Genomic DNA, 6,581 nt, shown 5'->3' on the forward strand with positions numbered 1-6,581 from the left:
ATTTCAACTTGGATTTCTTTCTCTTGCAATCTATAAAATCTTGACCAACATGAGCTCCAGGCAATATTTCTACATCTTTTCATGCATTTCCACCCTTACCTAGCTCAAGTTGTTTTCTATAATTTATCATCTCAGAGTCCAATGTGATATAAAGATGAGAGCCAAAAATGGGATTATTATTTCAGATTGTCAAAGAAAATGTAGAGTTAGCTGGGTTGTGGCTGCGTTAGGAAGGGACAGCAAAGATTTCTGTATTGGGGGCAAGAAACTTAAGCTATGTATATATATTTCAAGTCAAGATGGCACACTGTTTTACATCATTGTATATGATTCAGAAATACAACTCCCACTCCTTCAGATGTGTGTTACTATCATATACCCACTAACTTCTATTATTATAATAAATTTTATATAGAACACTTCATGACTGTGTCATCCTTGCATGGGGTCATGTTAATTTCTCTGTTGTTTCAATTTTAGTATGTGTATAGCCAAAGTGAGCACTCAACCCTATATTCTTCAGAGTTTTCTTTACTTCTTATGCCAAAGCTCTTCTAGAGGTTAAAATAATTTATATTAAGCTTGTATAAGATTGCTATACTTGTATAAGAATTTATATAATTTTCTCTCTCTGCCATTTCTGTTTTGATTGGACTCAGACTGATAAACCAGACATTATTGATTTGTCCAGAGTATCTTAAAGAAGGCATATCAAGAGATTTACGTACTGTCACTGAGATTTTCTTGTATAATGGTAAAGAAGAAAAGTTGGGAATTGAGAATGCTGTGGTCCAAATCTAGAAAATAATCATTTGCTGGATTAAAGTTCAAGTGGAAAGTTATCAGATCCCCTTCACTTATGTGTATATGGCTGAATTGCTGACTGACAAAAAATAAAATCCTGGCTACTGGACTGGGAAAGCATTTAGTGCTTAGAACTTGAGGGGTACCCTGATTACATGAGGTACCACTGTGCCTCATAACTCCCTTCCTGAAAAACAAGATGTTGCTGCCATTGTAAGTACATTGGATTAGATTTCAATTTCAGGTCAGTGCAACCTTCTAGAAGTTAGAAAAGAGCTCCCTCCCAGCTCAGTCAGCTTTCTTCATCCACACTGTCCTGAGACAAAGTTTGTCAGCCGAGTGCCCTGGGTTGATGTTGTCTCCCAGAGTTGCTGATAGTGAAATGTATCAGCAACTTTTTTCTAGATTTGGACCACAGCATTCTCAATTCCCAACTTTTCTTCTTTACCATGGTTCTTCAGTTTAGCACTCTACTGACCTGACAAAATTTTTGGTGTTTTCTTTCAGGAAGATGCTCTAAAATGAAGTTGACAGACAGCTAACTAAATTTGTACTAGAACTGTAGCATCAACAAAGCCTCAGCCTATTTAGATCATGTGATTTGTTATGCTCAATGGGACAGAATATTTCAATACCTTAGAAACTTTGGCCATTTTTATACCCCAATTTTTTTTTATTATAACAGTTTATTTTTACATCATTTTGTGCCTTTTCTATCTCACTTGTAATCCCCATGTGCCATCACCATAGTCCATATACTATCCCTCCCCATTTTTGATCCCATTCCCCATTCCACCCCCGTAAAATGTCTCTGGTGTGTAATTATTCATTATTATTATTCTGGACCCCTCCCCCACTCCATTTTCTGCTCCTGCTATGAGTGAAACCATTCAGTATTTTTCTTTTTCTTTCTGGCTTATTTTACTAAGCATGATCCCTTCCAGCTCCATCCATCTTGCTGCAAAAGGCATGAGTTTATCTTTTTTTGAGTGCTGACTAATATTCCACGGTGTATATGTACAACATCTTTTTAATCCAGTCATTCCTTTTGGGCACTTGGGTTGATTTCATGTCTTTCCTATTGTAAATAAAGCAACAATAAACATGGGGGTACAAGTGTCTTTGAATCAGTGTTTTTGTGTCTTTTGTATACCCTAATATTTTTAATTTAAAGTGAATTAAAATGAGTTATACTCCTCTCTGGGAATCGTCTCTCATGTCCCTTAAGTGTTCCTTTGGCAACAGAAATTATGTCAGTATAATATCACTATTGTTGACTATATCTATTGTTGACAGTTGAATTCTCACCATTGCCAAGTCAATTAAACAATGCCAAGAGACTTGGTGGTTTTCTGCTTTGCAGAGTTAGATGGCACATATTCGTGTTTTTTCTCCACTTTCTTCTGTTCCACACTCAGAACAGTTTTCATTGTCATTGTAGCTGCCCTCCATTGTGGTGCTAAGAGGTGGTGGAGGTTATACTCATGGGTCAAAGACTGCATGATAATGGGACATTAGAACTATTCTAGCTGAAGATTCCACTAAAGGAAGAAGTACAGGTCTAGAAAATCATTGGTTTCACCAGCCTAGAAATCTGGCTGGAAGGTACTTTGGATATTCTCCTTTTGAGGAAGTGGTAAATACATATTTACTGAAGAGGAAGCACTGGAAGAACTAAACTTTATGTATAGAAAGATAGGTGTATATGGCTGCTGGAGGAGTCTTCTATTTATCTAAGAATTAGGCTTTGTTTAATTTTTTAAACTGTCAGACTTTTCCTTCTGTTATACCAGAACTAATCTTGTTATAGTTGCCTTTGCCTTGGCTATGAGCCCAGGATTTAATGCCCAGAGGATGTCAATAAATGTGTGAAGTAAAGAAAAGGAAAAAGAAAAAAAGGAGGGAGAGAGGGAGAAAGAAGAAAGAATGTTACAGGGCAGGGAGAGGGGCACCACTGAACCCCCAAACCTGCCTGCTCTAAGTGGGTTCTGCCATCCGCCACATCAAGACAAAACATATAAGACTTTAATGAAAAGGAACTTTAATACAGTGAGTATACAATATGGAAGACAAAGAATATAATTTCTAAATCAAATGAAGTTACCCATCCCCTCATGGGCAAAAGTCCACCCAAAAGGGATTGGTCCAAAGCAAGGCCTGAAAGCCTGCCACAAGACTAAAGCACCTTCTGGCCGGGACCCATGGAAAAGGGTCAGAAATGGCCAGACAAATCTGGGAGGAAAAGAGCAAAATCAAAATCAATATAAATACTGCCATAGTCAACCTGCCCCACAGGTCTCTCACCCACATCGCCCTCAACCAGTCCAGGACCAAGAAACAAGCACGGTTTCTCAATCACATGCTTGCTGCTCCATGTGGCTCTCTCAGGTCTCCTGGCTCTCCATCCTCTTTCTTCTTCTCTCAGATTGCTTCTCTTCACTTCTTTTTTCTGATCAGTTCCACCCTCCTTCAGGATGGGCAGGGAACCTGGAACTTCCCCTTTTCCTAAGGACCACCCTGTTACAAGAGAACTTGTAGCTTTAAATTTAGTTGTTGGAAAGACTTAAAAAAACTCAAAGACAAGTTGGAATGGGAGTTGATTTCTGTAAATCTATTGCTATTTCAGTTCTGATCTATGGCGCTGCTTCTTAAAACAACATAGCTCACTCAATGAAATATTACTTGCAATCAAGATATCTGTTTCATTGTTGGTTTGCTCTCTCTCCCGATTGACTTTTTCTGCTTGGGCAAGGGAGAAAACTACTTACTGCTCCACAATCTGTATTAATCCACCTTCCAAGTCAAGGAACTTAAGAGAGGCTAACTACAATATAGGGATCTGAATTCCACATTCTTGGGAGAGCGTGTAACAGGCACAAGTTACATAGAGGTATATAATACACCTCCATTTTAATCAACTGTAACATGAAAGCATTTATTCTACAGGATAAATAAGGCCACAAGGGCTACACTAACAATATCATAAAAATGACAGTACATTAGGGTGCTCCCTGGTGGTATAACAGGTTAAAGCACAGCACTATGAAGTGAGCCACAGCCATTGCAACACAAGTTTAATTCCTGGCCAAGAAGGATCCACATGGCATGGCAGACCTCTCCTGATCCACCCATTGCTCCCCTCAGCAGTGTATTTTAATCTACCTGTTCTGCTCTCCACTCTGTGTCTGGTGAACCCTCTTACCTCCCATATATTGGCCTGTACCCCAATTCTTGTATGCATAAATAAAAAAGTACACTGCTGAGGGGAGCAGTGGGTGGGTCAGAGGAGAGGTCTGTGACACCATGTGGGTCACCTCCAGGACCGGAGGTCGAACTCGTGCTGAAGTGGCTTAAGCTTCTTAGTGCTGTGTTTACTTGCTGCATCACCAGGGAGGGACCCCAAAAATCTTTTTAAAAAATGACAGTGGGCTCTCCCTCGTGGTGCAGTGGGTTAAAGCACAGCACTAAGAAACTTAAGCCACTTCTGCATGAGTTCAATCCCTGCCTGCCCCAGAGGTGATCCACATGGTGTGGCAGACCTCTCCTGACCACCTGCTGCTCCCCTCAGCAGTGTACTTCATCAGTCTGCCTGTTCTGCTCCCCACTCTGCCTCTGGTGAATCCTCTCACCCTCCGCATCTCTGGCCTGTACCCCAGTTCTGTGTGAATAAATGAATAAATCTTTTAAAAAAAATGACAGTGCATTAAAAAATACTGCTACCAGGAAATTAAATCTTATATAACTAGCTTAAAAAATTGACATTTATAAAAGAGTTGAAATTTAACTATCTCAAACTGGGGTATACTAAAAAAGAATAAATTAAATTTAAACTTTTGAGTTTCCACTTGGGCTAATGCAGAGTTTTTGATGGGAGAATTTAAACTTGCAATCACAAGTAATTCAGTCCTTTCTCTTTGGGAAAAGGAATTACTTTTGCAGTGTTTCTTTCTCCTTTGTCTTTCTCCTCCTAAAATGTTGATTCAGTTAGGAAAATGGGTCAGGGCATAATCAGGAAAGAGAGCTCTTAATATGTATTTCAAAAGATGATACTTAATATGGAAAAGTAATTACAAAGATGTTTGAGAACTGCAAGACCACGTGTGACAGTGAGGCAAACACAGAAGGCACTGAGAAAGGGCAAGGACTTCCCAGCAGGAACTGGGGAAGGCAATCTCCTAGAAACTGAAGCCTTGGAAGAGAGAAAGCTACTACACATCTTCCTTTCAGTCTCTCATCAATGTCTCTCACTGGCTGAATATAGTGAAAAATCGGTTGACAAGGGAAAACAGGTACCAATTTTCAAGAGTGAGTTTCAGCAACAAAAAGCAGTACATTGGATTTGTGGGAAACAGAATGAATAGTGCACAAATGCCTAACCTAGATACTTTTGACTCCAAGTAAAGAGTCAAACCGAGAATAACTTTAACCAGAAGGGCTTAACAGGTAGGGAGACAGCAGTTTCATGGGTGGTTAATTAAAAGGTTCTGTTACTCCAAGGACCTATTTCCCTTCTACCTTTCAGCTCTGCCACTTTCAGCACATTGGCTTCTGGTTGGTTTGCTCTTTTCATGGCTTCATGATGCTTGCATGGTTCCAGACAGCACATCTTGACATAAAACATCGGGATGTGGATGTGAAATTGTTTACTTTTATGTTTTCTTTTGCATAAAAGTTTATTGGTCTTTGGGGAATTTGAGTATCACCAGTGTATTACAGCCGAGCCATTAATCTTGTAGCTTCATCACCGTCAACATTAACTGGTTCATTTTCATGACACTGTTTCAGCAGAGGTTCAGGAGAAAGGCATTTTGAGAAATGTGCAATTCCTTGTGTGTTCACTCTTTACTTTTCATCATTCATAGTATTTACCTTCTTAAGATTAGTAGTGATTTAGTCTTAAACGCCTACAGGTGATGCCACAAGGTGATGCCAGGAAATTACTACCTGATTTTTGAACAGCAAAGGAAAGCACTAGCTGGAGCCCATCAGAATAAAATCCTCACACCTCCTTGGTCATAATGACTATCCCTTCACCACTGATAAGAAATGGAAATGGACCATGGATGATTGGCTCATCTCAATCATGGTCCATCCTCCCCTTAGGCTGGGAATGAGTAGTGACTCCTGAAATGTATAGCCAGGAATAAAAGAAATGAAACTAACCAAAAATCAGGATTTGCTGGAGTTTTTGTATTTTATTAGTAGGTAGAATGTACCTGCTATAGTTTCCCTTTCCTATTCTTATTCACATCATCTTTCTATTTAAGTTGAGGCATTTATCTGCCTATGTGTATATTGGGGTGAGGTGGAAAAAGGAGAAATTGGGATTAATTCTTCAGGAACAGAAAAATGCTTCTCACTTAAAAAAAAAAAGAACATGTTAAAAGTAGGCTCAAACAATGAAGTTACTTGTCTTAGTTGAATGGTCATTTAGGTACACAGTGAAGAGAATATTGAAAATATTTAAAACTGGAACCAAATGAGTGCCCAGTCTTTCCAGAGAGACTACTGACCAATCGGAATGGACAAGGTTAAAAAAGACTAGTAAAGTTGCACCGGTCTTCATTCATTTTCAAAAGGTACAAACAAAGTCACCTACCCACTGTATCCCCCCATCTGATCGTTTCACTTCTTCAATCAACTGCTTTTACCAGCAAAAGAGATGTTGAAAGCTCTGTACTGAGACAGCCATTTCCTCCTCAAGGTTTTTTCTAAGTCCATACAAATCCAATCATTTTACTTCCTATCCTGAATATAATCACTGTTAATAAAAAATT

This window comes from Condylura cristata, unplaced genomic scaffold (genome assembly GCF_000260355.1).
Source record: "Condylura cristata isolate star-nosed mole 26May11 unplaced genomic scaffold, ConCri1.0 scaffold00016, whole genome shotgun sequence".
NCBI lineage: Eukaryota > Metazoa > Chordata > Mammalia > Eulipotyphla > Talpidae > Condylura > Condylura cristata.